The sequence below is a fragment of the Budorcas taxicolor genome, chromosome 25 (assembly GCF_023091745.1).
Source record: "Budorcas taxicolor isolate Tak-1 chromosome 25, Takin1.1, whole genome shotgun sequence".
NCBI lineage: Eukaryota > Metazoa > Chordata > Mammalia > Artiodactyla > Bovidae > Budorcas > Budorcas taxicolor.
The window spans coordinates 50604396-50619625 of record NC_068934.1 but is presented as its reverse complement, the minus strand read 5'-3'; positions in this window follow the sequence as shown (position 1 = coordinate 50619625).

Here is a 15230-nt window from a genome sequence, read left to right as displayed (position 1 = left end):
TTAATCAAGGTGGTAGACATATAGTTTAAAAATTTTCATGAGGCTTTACCCCAGGAATTTTCCTCCAATTAAAATAGATAAATAAATTAAAAAAAAGTCTGACAGACTTAAGAGATGCGCATTACTAATGAAAGAATTATGTGCTTATGGCTAGATTAAATTGAAATAAAACTAAGAATCATATTATCAATAATAACTTTTATTTTTAGACAACATAATACTAATACTACTCTCTCATACTATCATACTTAAAAAAAAAAGGTTTCCTTAATATCTGAAAATGAATCAGTGCAGTTACCCATGTTAGACCACGTCTGACTCTTTGTGACTCCATGGACTGCAGCATGCCAAGCTTCCCTGTCCTGCAGAGTGGCAAAGACAGCATTCTTCTGTAAGACTGGGAACAAGGAAAGAAGGTTCACTATTACCCCTTCTACTCAAAGTAAGTTTGTCAAATTAAAAAAAAATTGCTAGGGTTTTAACTGAACACAGTAATCAATTTTTGGAAAATGGACATCTTTTCAACATCGAATCACATGATCTGTGAACATGCGTAGCTTTCCATTTATTAAATCCTCCTTAATTTCCTTCAGTAATGCTTTATAATTTGACTTTAGAGAATTTGTACATCTTTGATAGGATTTCTGTTTCTAGGTTTATGCTTTTAGGAGATCAATTATAAATAATTTTTGTATTTTAGTAAACATATATTTTAAAATTTCTAATTGCTGTTGTCAGTATCCTTGGAAAAGTTAGTTTATATTTGTTGTTTCCCCCACTGGTCTTGCTAAATTTACTTATTAACTGTGATGCTTTATTTGTAGATTATTTTGGGTTTTTCTCTTGTGGTAGCTCGTCTTTCACCTTTCAGGATTTCCTTGGCAAATGCAGCCTGCCCTCAGTGCTTCTCGCTTCTTCATGAGGAAACCAGGAGCATTCCTAGCGGCCGCCTCCGCTGCCGACGTGAGCGCTGCTACTGTCCGGCTCACTCGTACACTCTTGCGAATCCCAGAAATCACGTCCACTGTCGTTGCCTTAAACACTCAGTGTATGGATCTGCTTGGCTGCCCTGGCAAAGGACCACTTCCTGGGTGTCAGAGTCAGTAGGAGCTTCATTTCTGACAATTCTGGAGGCCAGAAGTCCAAGGTGAAAGTTGATTCTGGGTGAGACCTCTCTTTCTGGCTTGTCTCCTTCCATGATCTCTGTCAGGAGAGCAGGGGGGACAGAGAGCTGATGTGTCTCCCCTTCCTATAAGGACAGAAGTCCTCCTGGGTTAGAGGCCCGTCCTTACTACTCCATTCAGCCTTGACTCTGCCCTTACAAGGGCTTCCCTGAAGCCTCGGCTGGTAAAGAATCCCCCTGCAGTGCAGAAGACCCTGGTTCGATTCCTGGGTCGGGAAGATCCGCTGGAGAAGGGACAGGCTACCCACTGCAGTATTCTTGGGCTGCCCTGGTGGCTCAGACGGTAAAGAATCTGCCTGCAATGCAGGGGACCTGGGTTCCATCCCGGGGTTGGGAAGATCCCCTGGAGGAGGAAATGGCAACCCGCTCCAGTACTCTTGCCTGGAGAATCCCATGGGAGGAGGAGCCTGGTGGGCTACAGTCCACGGGGTCACAGAAGAGTCAGACACGATTGAAGCGACTGAGCGACCGTTGCTCTTAACAGCCTCATCTCCAAATGTTACACGGGGGCTTCAACCTAAGAGTTTTGGGGGGGACACAGTTCAGCTCATTGTGGCCATTGCTCTCTTGTATCTGTCTCCGTGGTCTCCCGCGTCGCGGGCAGACGTTGTAACCTCTGCACCACCAGGGAAGCCCCGCATATTACACTGTCGGTGCTGTTCATTCTTTCCTGCAGATCTGTGTGTGTGCTTTACGGGACCATTTTCCTTCAGCCTGAAGGACATCATCTTTCAGTATTTCTGGAAGTGCAAGCCTGCTTGTGAAGAATTTTCTTAGTTTTGTCTTTCTTCACTTCACTTCAGTTCAGTCGTGTCCGACTCTTTGCAACCCCATGAATTGCAGCACGCCAGGCCTCCCTGTCCATCACCAACTCCTGGAGTTCACTCAGACTCACGTCCATCGAGTCGGTGATGCCATCCAGCCATCTCATCCTCGGTCGTCCCCTGCTCCTCCTGCCCCCAGTCCCTCCCAGCATCAGGGTCTTTTCCAGTGAGTCAACTCTTCGCATGAGGTGGCCAAACTATTGGAGTTTCAGCTTCAGCATCAGTCCTTCCAATGAACACCCAGGACTGATCTCCTTTAGAATGGACTGGTTGGATCTCCTTGCAGTCCAAGGGACCCTCAAGAGTCTTCTCCAACACCACAGTTCAAAAGCATCAATTCTTCGGCGCTCAGCTTTCTTCACAGTCCAACTCTCACATCAATACATGACCACTGGAAAAACCATAGCCTGGACTAGATGGACCTTTGTTGGCAAAGTCTGCTTTTCAATATGCTATCTAGGTTGGTCATAACTTTTCTTCCAACGAGTAAGTGTCTCTTAATTTCATGGCTGCAGTCACCATCTGCAGTGATTTTGGAGCCCCAAAAAACAAAGTCTGACACCGTTTCCACTGTTTCCCCGTCTGTGTCCCATGAAGTGATGGGACTAGATGCCATGATCTTCGTTTTCTGAATGTTGAGCTTTAAGCCAACTTTTTCACTCTCCTCTTTCACTTTCATCAAGAGGCTCTTTAGTTCCTCTTCACTTTCTGCCATAAGGGTGGTGTCATCTGCATATCTGAGGTTATTGACATTTCTCCCGGCAATCTTGATTCCAGCCTGTGCTTCTTCCAGCCCAGCGTTTCTCATGATGTACTCTGCATATAAATTAAATAAGCAGGGTGACAATATACAGCCTTGACGCACTCCTTTTCCTATTTGGAACCAGTCTATTGTTCCATGTCCAGTTCTAACTGTTGCTTCCTGACCTGCATACAGATTTCTCAAGAGGCAGGTCAGGGGTCTGGTATTCCCATCTCTCAGAATTTTCCACAGTTTATTGTGATCCACACAGTCAAAGGCTTTGGCACAGTCTTTGTCTTTCTTAAATATCTTTATTTAAGCTTCATTTTTGCAGAACTTATTTTTTCAAAGTAGAGTCTCCAGTGCAGAGTTGTTCACAAGTCCCCTCTCTCGCTCCTCCATAGATGGCGCGCCGTTGTCCCCTGGCTTCCGTGGTTCTTCTGGAAAAGTCAGCTCTAAATGTTACTGTTGCTTCTTTGCGAACTGTGTGCCATATTCTTTGCTTTTGAGACCTTAAAATTTTTTTCTTTCAGAAGATGATCATTTTGTAGCTAGGGTTTTAAAAGTGTCTTCTTGAGTTTTGCTGAACTTCTTGAATCTATGGGTTGATATCTTCGGTTAAGTCTAAGATATTCTCAACCTCTGTCTTTTGAAATACTGCTTTTGCCCCATTTTCTATCTTATTTCCCTCTGATTTGCCAGTCACACTCCTGTTAGACTTGTTGGCTCGTTCCCACACGTCTTTTACACTCATTTATTTTTTGCATTCTCATTTCTATCTGCTTCAGTTTGGATGTTTTTCCACGGACTTTTTTTAAAAATGGAATTCCCTAATTCTGTTTTTTTTTTTTTTTTTTGCTATGTCCAGTCATCTGTTAAAGCCATCTGATAAATTCTGAATTTTATATATTGTACTTTTCAGTTTTAGAATGTCCGTTTTATTATATTTGTATGGACACTCTTTTGGCGGAGTTTTTCCACCTTTTCATCTAGTTTGTCCATATTTTCCCTATGTTGTCTTTAAGTCTTTGCTAACTAACAGTAAGGTCCGAATCATTTTTGAGTCTGCTTTTATTACATTTTCCCCCTTGTGATTTTTTGTCACATTTTTCCATTTCTGGTTTTTTCTTTGGCCATGCCTCGCAGCTTTCAGGATCTTAGTCCTCTGATCAGAGCCTGAACCCAGGGCCTGGCGGTGAAAGCACCAAGTCTGAACCACTGAGCCGCCAGGAAGCTCCCTCCTGTTTCTTTCTTCGTCTGGTATTTTTTTTTTCACTGGGTACTGGCTACTTTTTATGGAAGAACCATAGAAGTTTTGCATGGTATAGTGTTGCATCATGGGAGAGCCTCTTTTGGGGGGAAAGGCTTCTGCTATTAGGAATCCTGTCATCTAGTCCCTGTTACTTCTATATCCCCATTGTCTTCAGGTACACTCTAATTTAACTGGCTTTATTTTAAAACGTATTTCTTTACTGTCTGTCTGTGCTGCGTTCTCGCTGCTGTGCGGGCTTTCTTTAGCTGCAGAGAGCAGGACTCCTCTCTAGTCGTGGCGTGAAAACTTCTCACGTGGTGTCGTCTCTTGTGGAGCACAGGCCCTGGGCCCCTGGGCTCAGCAGTCATACCACACGGGCTTCGTTGCCCCATGGCATGTGGAATCTTCCTGGACCAGGGGTCAAGCCTGTGCCCCCTGCACTGGCGAGCGGATGCTTATCCCCTGGACCACAGGGAAGCCCCTAGTTTGCTGTGGTTGCTGTTTCGTCGCTAAGTCACACCTGAGTCTCTGCGACCCCGCAGACTGCAGCACGCCAGGCTTCCCTGTCCTCCGCTCTCTCCCGGAGTCCGCTCAAGTTCCTGCCCACTGAGTTGGTGTTATCTAACCAGCTCATGCTCTGCCACCCTCTTCTCCTTGCCTTCAATCTTTCCCGGCATCAGGGTTTTCTTTTAGTTGCTGTAGTAGGAATTTTGGGCGGCCGCCACTTGCCACATTTCACATGGCGGCAGAAGCCCGCTCCTCTTGGTCTGCAGTCTTCCTGTTTCACGCTGACGTGGCCTCTTTGTGTACATTCTTGTTCTTCCTCCTCGGTACCAAGTGTGTGCCTTTGATCTGAAGAACCGTCACGTGTCATTGCTCTGAGTATTGTTCTCCTGCCGTTTCTTCTGGTCTCTCCGTGTGGGACACGTGGCAGAGCTGTGATGGAGCCTCTGATTGCTCTTCCACGGTTCTTGGCTTCTATTTCGTGGCTGAGCCCTTTATGACTCTTGGAGTCTGGCTGGATTTCTCAGGGCTGTCTTCCCACCTTCTGACAGCTCGGAGGGGGAAGCTGTTCTCTGCTCTCTCCCAGGTCCTGGTCCAGGTTTGGTGATGTTTGGCTTGTGGAAGCATCACCAGAGCTCCACTTCGTCTTCTCCCGCGTGTGCGTCCGTCTATTCCTAAACGTCCCCTGTATATGAGGACCCCTGCCAGGCAGGGTTAGGAGCCCACCCTGCTGCATTATGGCTGACGAGCGTGACACCTGTGGCTGGACAGTGGGTGTTGGTAATGTCCCGCGCAGAGGTCCACAACACCCTTACCTTCTTCTGCATTATTTTTCTTTTCTAAACACCGTGAGAAGATCAGTGCAGAGTGGCTGAGCCCACTGCATCTGCAACCACGGCTACAAGAGAGTCGGGAGAGTGCTATCCAGCCTCTGTGACGTGAGAGAGGAGGGGCCTGGAGAGGGGGCTGGCCCCAACACAGCAAGTTTACTGTCCCCCCCACCACCAAGGGAAAGCCCCACTGCTGGACAGTCACACATCCAGGATGCACACGCCACATCCTGACTCGGAGCCCAGGCCTCTCCGCCGCGCCCTGGAATGTCCCCTGGCCACAACATCGGTGGTGGAGTATGGTCGTGGCTGGAGGCAGATGGGACACCTGGCAGTAAGTGCAGTCAGGGCCTGGTCAGCTGGCATGGGCTTCCGGACACCCACTTCCAGTGAACCCCCTTGTTCATCAGTACATTGTACAGAGACTGCTATGAAGAGTTACACTGGGAATGAATTTGGTTGGCGGTGACAGAGATAATTTTATTGACATGGCATTTTATTGTATTTTAACAAACAAGTATAGAAACCTGCTGTGAGGAAGGGAGTCTTGCTGGACTGGGCTTCACTGGAGAAGGAAACTTGGATGTGATCAAAGTGGCATCTTTTCTTATTGAGAAGCCAGGAGCTGGATGTTCTTGACCAGACCCTTCACATGAGGGTCAGCGCCTGGTTGTGGCAGATGATGGCCCTTGGAAGAGTCAGGACAGGTGGTGGCCACTTGGTGTTTGGAGGACTATTAGCATACGGCCTTCCTCTGCATAATGACATCCTAGAGGGATGGGGATAGCGCCGTGGCTGCTCATGTGAATGGTGCTTCCTATGCTGGAGTCAGGAAATGCAGGGAAGAGGTCCACAGAGCAAGATGTGTCCAGCAGAATGACAAGCCAGACAGCCTCACAGATGCCGCGGCTGGAAGAGGTTAGCTGAATGCTGGGCGGACCGTTACATCAGATCTTGCGCTGGCAGCACACGGGGCCGCAGCAGCTGGACTGGGAGCAGCCACAGGAGCCGCAGCCCGCTTTGCCACAGCCGGAGCAGGAGCCGGCTGGCACACAGCAGCACATGGGCACACAGCAGCTGGAGCCGCAGCCCCCACAGGAGCTGCAGCCCCCCTTAGACCCCCCGCAGGAGCCGCAGCCCCCCTTAGACCCCCCACACGAGCCGCAGCCCCCTTTGCCACAGCTGGAGCAGGAGCAGGCTGGCACACAGCTGCACATGGGCACACAGCAGCTGGAGCCGCAGCCAGAGCCACAGCCCCCACACAAGCCACAGCCCCCCTTAGACCCCCCACAGGAGCCGCAGCCCCCCTTGGAGCCCCCACAGCTGGGGCCGCAGCCCCCTTTGCCACAGCTGGAGCAGGAGCAGGCTGGCACACAGCAGCACACGGGCACACAGCAGCTGGAGCTGCAGCCAGAGCCACAGCCCCCACACGAGCCGCAGCCCCCCTTAGACCCCCCACACGAGCCGCAGCCCCCCTTGGAGCCCCCGCAGGAGCCGCAGCCCCCTTTGCCACAGCTGGAGCAGGAGCAGGCTGGCACACAGCAGCACACGGGCTTGCAGCAGCAGACAGGCACACAGCAGCTGGAGCCGCAGCCTCCACATGAGCCACAGCCCCCCTTGGAGCCCCCACTCGAGCCGCAGCCCCCTTTGCCACAGCTGGAGCAGGAGCAGACGGGCACACAGCAGCTGGAGCTGCAGCCCCCACAGCTGGAGCCGCAGCCCCCGGAGCAGCCAGAGCAGCCCATGGTTCTGGTGGGTTGAGGGTGGAGCAGGTCAGAGGAGCAGGTGGAGAGAGAGAAGCAGGTCAGTGTGGGGCCTCCGGCGCCGGAGGCTTTATGTGCCTGCCGGGTGTTTACCAGGCCGCTGGTCACTTCCTCTTGAATGTTATTCCAGGGTCATGCTTTTGTCTGTCGTCTTTTTTTCCGTGAGTTCCTGTTGCCTGGGTCACTGACAACTTTCTTAAGTTTCTAAATTTTGCCTCTTCCTCATTCATTCTGGATTTCAGTCTGTCCTTCCTAAGCATCCCCAGTACTTGGTCACCTGCCTCTGGTTGGACTGTGTGTGACCTGTGAAGATGGCATTGGGTCCAGGCTCCTTCATCCCTGTTGGGAGTTTGCAGGTGTGATTAAGCTCAGCATCTTGAGATGAGAGACTATCCCCGTGGGTGGTGATGGGTTAAGTGAGACCACATCCATCATTGTGAGAGAGAGGCAGGGGGAGACCTGAGCACGCCGAGAGGAGGAGAGGGTGTGCGGTGCAGCAGAGGGGATTTGCGGGTGCCGCTTTGAGCATCCGAGTGAGGTGGCCACAAGCCAGGGCGTCCTGGCAGCCGCCGGAAGGTCGTGGCGGTGAGAGCTGGGCTCTCCTTGCAGCCTTGCAGAGGGAGCACGGCCGCGCTGATGACTTGACTTACGTGGGACTTACAGGGCTCGAACCCGTGGGCCCCTGCACTGGCAGACAGATTCTTATCCACTGAGCTGCCCGGAACCACTGTTATTGACCTTAACCCTCTAGCAGAACACAGTTGAGTTCTCGAACCATTTTCAGCTTTTAGTCTCATTGTCAGCAGATCGAACGTACAGAGGTCACTTGAGGAGCTTCTAAGGGCGTTATTAGCCAGAATAGGGGTCCCTGAGGCCGTGGGCAGCGCCCCTGGGTCTCTGTTTCCCAGACTCTTAAGTGTTCCTTCAAGAAACCTGGGGATCTCTTCGGTATCTAGATATCCAGAACTCTAACAGAGAAAATGTGTAACTGGGAAAGGAATACCTCAAAATGGAGTGCTGACAGCCTCTTATTAGAAATGTTGAAGAAGCTGGGGCCACAGTGTCAGTATCTTGCGTGTTTGTCCTGGAGTTGGCGAGACACCCCCGGCTTCCGGCGACGCGGCCCCGGGTCCCAGGCGCGGTTCCTTGGGTCCGTCACCAGGGGGCGCCCAGGTTCCCGCCGCTTTCTGTGCGGGAGCCGAACTCGCTTGACTCCAAATTGGCCTCGTTTTGAACTTAAAGGCTCGAGTTTAAGATCTGTATACGTTGTCTGACTTTGGAGGCCCAACCCAGAGAGGGTGTGCATGTATTAGAGTTAACCGAGTAAGAAAAGAAATAACAATAAATTACAGATTTAAAGAAATGACAGATACCACAAATATGACCAAACCTGAGAGGATAAGGGGTTTGCTTCCCTGGTGGTGCAGAGGTTAAAGCGTCTGCCTGCAATATGGGAGACCTGGGTTAGATCCCTGGGTCGGGAAGATCCCCTGGAGAAGGAAATGGCAACCCACTCCCAATATTCTCGCCTGGAGAATCCCATGGACAGAGGAGCTTGTTGGGCTACCGTCCACGGGTTGCAAAGAGTTGGACACGACTGAGCGACTTCACTTCACAGTGGCTCAGCTGTAAAGAGTCCGCCTGCTGTGCAGGAGGCACGGGAGACATGCACGGGTTTGATCCCTGGGTCGGGAATATCCCCTGGAGGAGGAAGTGGCCACCGCTCCAGCATTCTTGCTCGGACAGTCCCATGGACAGAGGAGCCTAGGTTCACAGAGAGGCGGACGTTAGGGAGCACAAAGGAGGGAAAATAATCTTATTTTGTTGAATGAATCGCCCCAGCCTCTCTTCTCTACCCCGGGCATCCTCCACTATGGTTTTCCTTTATTATTATTATTATTTTTTTGCCACATGTCCTTCATCACTCAGTCATATGACAACAGTTTCAGAGTCTTACTTTCTAAAGTGAATACAGAGCTTTCCGTTTTTCCTTTATCGTGGCTGCTTGAGGGTTTTTTTTTTTTAGTTGTTGACTTTGAACATTTGTTGTAGCCTCATGATACTGCCATGTAAGTGTTTAGGTTTGCTATCAAATCTGGGGAAATATTAATCAAATGTCTTTACATTTGTGCTCTAAAGCTGCAGGGGATCAGCATTTTGTGTGGCGTTTAGTCTTATTGTTGTTCAGCTGATAAGTCGTGTCCGCCCTTTTCAATCCGCTCCCCCATCCTTCCCCCCGCCGCCCGGCAACCATAACTGCAGCATGCCAGGCTCCCCTGTCCTCCACTATCTCTCAGAGCTTACTCAAACTCCTGTCCATCGAGTCGGTGATGCCATCCAAGCATCTCATCCTCTGTCGTCCCATTCTCCTCCTGCCTTCAGTCTTTCCAGGCATCAGGATCTTTTCCAATGAGTTGTCTCTTCACACCAGGTGGCCAAAGTATTGGAGCTTCAGCTTCTGCATGAGTCCCTCCAGTGAATATTCAGGACTACTTTCCTTCAGGACTAACTGGTTGGCGTCCTTGTTCGCCTTCTATTTCTTTCTAACCAGTTACCTCTGTTGGCCTGTTTGTGATCGCATCCTTGGTGGAGCTGGCCCATTATGTGTTTTGCACTATCTTTGACTGTGTCAATATTTTCATGTCGAATCAGCAGGAAACTTAAACCTTTACCAAAATATTCATGTGATTTGCTACTACGCATTAATTGGATTATCAAATAATTCATGAGCTTTCCTTACTTTTGTTTGAAATGTATCGCCTCTTGTTAATGAATTCTGCTATTGGCGTGATATGAAAATTTTGCTGTAATTTGGGCCTTTCATCAGCATTACTTCCGTGGTGTTTCAGACAGTAAAGAATCCGCCTGCAATGCAGGAGACCTGGATTCAGTCTCTGGGTTGGAAAGATCCCCTGGAGAAGGGAATGGCAACCCATTGCTCTGTTCTTGCCTGGAGAATTCCATGGACAGAGGAGGCTGGCAGGTTATGGTGCATAGGGTCACAAGAAGTTGGATATGATTGAGTGAGTAATATTTTCACTTTTAGGAACGGCTTCTAGCTTATTTTTGCATGTTTATTTCACATCTTATTACTTGTTTTCCTTTGAACTTTTTACTTTGCATTGGGGTAGAGCTGACTAACCAGGCTGTGATCGTTCCAGGTGGGCAGTGACATGACTCAGTCAGACACATCCATGAGTCCCTTCTCTCCCAAGCCCCGCTGCCATCCAGGCTTCCACGTAACACTGCGCAGAGTTCCATGAGTCCCCTCTCCCCCAAGCCCCGCTCCCATCCAGGCTTCCACGTAACACTGCGCAGAGTTCCATGTGGTATACAGTAGGCCCTCGCTGGTCATCCGTCTTAAATATAGCAGTGTGTGCACAGCCTTTCCAGACTCCCTAACGATCGGCTCCCCCATCCTTCCCCCCCAGCAACCATAAGTTCACTCTCTGAGTCTCTGAGCCTCTTTCTGTCCCATAAGTAAGTTCATTTGTACCATTTCTTTTTCGATCCCACATGTAAGGCACACCACTCATTAGTTCTCCGTCCCTGTCTGACTGACTTCACTCAGTATGACACTCTCCAGGTCCATCTATGGACCTGCTGCCAATGCCGTTTCATTCTTTTCAGTGACCGAGTAAGATTCCGTCGTGTGTGTCTGTGCGTCACCTTCCCGTCCATCGCTCTGCCAGTGGACGTCGAGGTGCTTCCGCGTCCCAGCTGTTGTAACCAGCGCTGCCGCGAGCACTGGGGAGCATGCGTCCTTTCACATCGTGGTTTTCTCTGATACATGCCCAGGAGTGGGACTGCAAGGTCATTTGGTAGCTCTGTGTTTACTTTTTTAAGGAGCTTCCATACTGTTCTCCGTAGTGGCTGTACCAATTTACATCCCCACCAACAGTGTAGGAGGGCACATTTTATCACTTTTGATGAGAAGTCTTTCTTAGTTCTTTAAGAAATAGGTGTGAAAAGGACAGAAGAAGCTCTGCTCCTGCCTGCTCAGCCCGGGTCCCGTGCCCTCCGTCTCCTTTGGCTGCGCCGGGCCTCTGACGCGGCGGGGGCGTTTCCCCAGCTGCCGGGAGCGTTTCCCCAGCTGCCAGGAGCGGGGCACGGGCTTCTCGTTGCCGCGGCCTCTCTGGCTGCAGTTCTCGGCTCTCGGGTGCGGCCGCGGTAGTTGTGGCGCACAGGGTTAGTTGTGGAATCTTTCAGACCAGGGATTGGATCCACGTGCCCTGCACAGGCGGGCGAATTCTTAACTACTGGATCCCCACGGAACCCCGTCTCAGTTTTTCACCTGGAATGTTTAAAAACATATTTCCAAACACTTTTGGGCTTCCCTGGTGGCTCAGACAGTAAAGAATCCTCCTGTAATGCGCAAGACCTGGGTTTGATCCCTGGGTCAGGAAGATCCCCTGGAGGAGGGCATGGCAACCCACTCCAGTATTCTGGCCTAGAGAATCCCACGGACAGAGGAGCCTGGCGGGCTATGGTCCACGGGGCCGCAGAGAGTTGGACCGGACTGAGTGACTGAGCTGGCAAGCTGCAGTTCAGAAAGCAAGTCTGTCCTTTAACAACGAACTTGTCCTTTTGAGTGCATTTGGTACATTGCGTGTGTTCAGATTTCTCTCCTGAATTTTTGAAGATCTATGTAAGAGGACTTAAAACATCAAATCCACGCTGCGAGTCTTCCACAGCCTTCTACTGGCAAACCATAGCAAACCATCGTTACTTTTAGATTCTTTGGCGAAAAACGTGAGCTATTATGGAAGACGCTGCAGCAAGTTAAGAGGGAACTGCCTGCAGGGATTCTGCAGCTGCACGCCGCCTGGCGTTCTGCGTGTGCACCTGTGGTCCTGAAGGTGGGCACACACCATTCCCTTAACTGTGCGATACTGCGGCCACCAGAGCTGCTCACGGGCTGGCTGCGGGCATCCGTGTCTTTCCCTTTGTTGAGTAAAGTCACAGGTGGATTGTTTCCTGTCGGTGGAAATGTTTCACGCTGCTTGTAAAGTTTCCTGTGGCAGTAGCAATGGACAGTCGGGGCTCACCATTTCCAAACAGCGTATACAGCCCTGAAGACATATTTGTGCCTGGTTTATTCCACGTATCGGTTTATTTTGTACATATTCTTATTTATTTTGGTCAAATTTTCATGAACTGTTTTGGATAAATGAGTCACATGTGCTTTTACATTTTGACATAGTGTTGAGGGCTCATGCAAAAACGAATGCTGTTCAGAATCTGGTTCTGAAGTGTCCTTAAGAAAAGCTATACATAGACCTATGCACACCCCGCATCTCTCTCTTCACCCACTCACGGACGCTTGGGTTTCGTATTTTGTCCGTTATGAAAAGGCTGCAGTGAGCACTGGTGTCCTGTGTCCTTTCTAATTGTGTCTTTGTTTTCTTTGGGTTAATACCCGGAAGTGACATTGCTGGGTCACATGACAGGCCTATTTTTAATTTCTGGAGGAGCCTCCCTCCTCTCCTCCGCAGTGGCTGCGCCAGTTGACCTTCCTGGCTGGCAGTGCGCCAGGCTTCCCTACTCTCCGCATCCTTGCCAGCGCTGGTTATCTGTTGTCTTTATAACTGTGGTCCTTCTGATAGGGGTGAGGTGGCATCTCTCAGACCTGTTCTGGGGAGGTGTCTTCTCTGGGTTCGCGTGTTTACTTTGCATCACCTTGGATTTCCCAGGGATTTAGTCCCAGCCCCTTCTTAGCAGCCCGTCGTCTCAGCCCCTGGCACTGACCCGGAACGGCAGCTCAGATGCGGCACGTGCTGTGTCTATTTCCTGTGGCTTCCAAACCAGAGAATCGGTCGAGTCAGTGGCCCCCGCAGGCCAGACAGACGGCCGTCCCTCCAGCTGAAGTTTGTCCTTTGTTAATTATCAGTTGACACTGTTGTTATTATTTTTTGCCATACTGATTTTTCTTTTTATATGTTTATTTTTCTTTTATGCCAAATTTATCTATCTTTTCGTGAGCTGCTGAATTTTGTGTCGTGGTTAGAAACAACTATCCCATCTCAGTATTATTTTAAAAGTTCCTCTTTTGGTCATTTGTGTTTTTAATCTTTTATTGGAGTCTTTTTTCTGTAGGCAATTTATTTTTAGAGTAAGAGATGAAGTGGGGCGTCCCTGGTGGCTCAGCAGTGAAGAGTCTGCCTGTGATGCAGAAGACGCAGGAGACCCAGGTTCCCTCCCCGGGTCGGGAAGATCCCGTGGAGAAGGGCATGGCAACCACTCCAGTACTCTTGCCTGGAGACTCCCGGGGACGGAGGAACTTGGTGGGCTGCAGTCCGCAGGGTCGCAGAGAGTCAGACACGACTGAGTGACTGAGCTCGAGAGGTGAAGTAAAGGCACAGTTCCGACTTTCAGCGCCCTCCATGGTTGCTCTAGGTATTTGGCTGCGCTGGGCTTTGTTGCTGCACACGGGCTCTTCTCTAGCTGCCCTGCGTGAGCTTCTCACTGTGGAGCATGGGCTTTAGGCGCCCGGGCTCAGTACTCGCGGCTCTGGGGCTCAGTACTTGCGGCTCCGGGGCTTAGTACTCGCGGCTCTGGGGCTCAGTACTTGCGGCTCCGGGGCTTAGTACTTGCGGCTCTGGGGCTCAGTACTTGCGGCTCCCGGCTCAGTACTTGCGGCTCCGGGACTCAGTACTTGCGGCTCCCGGGCTCAGTACTTGTGGCTCTGGGGCTCAGTACTTGCGGCTCGTGGGCTCAGTACTCGCGGCTCTGGGGCTCAGTACTTGCAGCTCATGGGCTCAGTACTCGCGGCTCCCGGGCTCTGGAGTGCAGGCTCAGTAGCTGCTCTGCTGGGGCTTCGTCGCCGCGAGGCACATGTGGTCTTCCTGGGCTGGGGATGGACGTAGCATCTCCCGCGCTGGCGAGTGGACTCTTTGCCGCCCGGGAAGGCCCTCCCTGCATGGTTGCTTTAATATCCGTCTGTGGAATAATGTATTTTTGAACAAATTTAATATGCTATCTTTTGTATGTAGAAAATTCTCACACGTTTCGACCTTTCTCTGGTGGTTCTGTTCTTTTATTTGTTGGATTTTTACACGTGTTCCAAGCTGTTTGAACGCTCATAACTTAATAATAGGTTTGCTATCTGGTTCCATTTCTTTTTGGGCAGTGGACTCTTTCTGAAACTGTTGCTTCTCTCGATTTCTTTTTGCCTGTGCTGGGGGTTTGCGGCTGCACGTGGGCTGTCTCCAGCGGGTGCTGGGGCTCGCTGCGGGGCGAGCGTGGGCTCTAGGCACTCAGGCCACAGCAGTTGTGGCAAGAGGGCTCAGTAGTTGCGTGGCTGGGGCGTGGCTGCCCCGCGGCACGTGGAATCTTTCTTTGCAGACCAGGGATCGAACGTGTGTCCCCTGCTTTGGCAGGCGGATTCTCACCACTGGATCACCAGGGAAGTCCTGGTCCCCTTTCTGTTCAACGTTTTCTTAGCTATTTTTACGTATATCTTTTTTCCCCCTGTATAAATGTGACAGTCAGCATAGCTACTTAAAATTTAAATCTTCTTAGTATATTTATTCAGATCCAATATATAGATTAATTTAGGAAGAATGACTTGCTTCAAATAGTAACACTTCCTGCTCCCTGCAGCAAGGTGTGAGAGTGTGGCTGGGAGCTGCGGCAGCCGGGGTTGTGGCAGGACAGCCATTTAGAAAGTTTCCTCCCCTCTTTGACCGAGTATTAGTTGAAAGAAGGACAGCTGAAACTGTAACCAGAGGGGCATTAGGCTTCCAGAAAAGTCACAAGGAAAAACATCACAAGGAATGGTAGTAGCTGTCGGATGGGACCCTAATGGGAAGAGTGGAGAGATTCAACCAGTTACTGGGCAAGTTGGAAATACAGTTCTCCTCCCAGGAGATGTGAGTTTGATCCGTGGGTCGGGAAGATCCCCTGGAGGAGGGCATGGCAACTCACTCCAGTCTTCTTGCCTGGAGAACCCCATGGACAGAGAAGCCTGGTGGGTTACAGTCCATAGAGTTGCAAAGAGTCGGACAGAACTGAAGCAAACGCGCACAAGAGATGAGGTGAGGATACAATTTACTTAGCATATAGCCCAGGAAGTAGTTATAGACAGCAAGGATCACTTCCTATTTAGAGGTGGTGGCATTCTTGATGAGCAT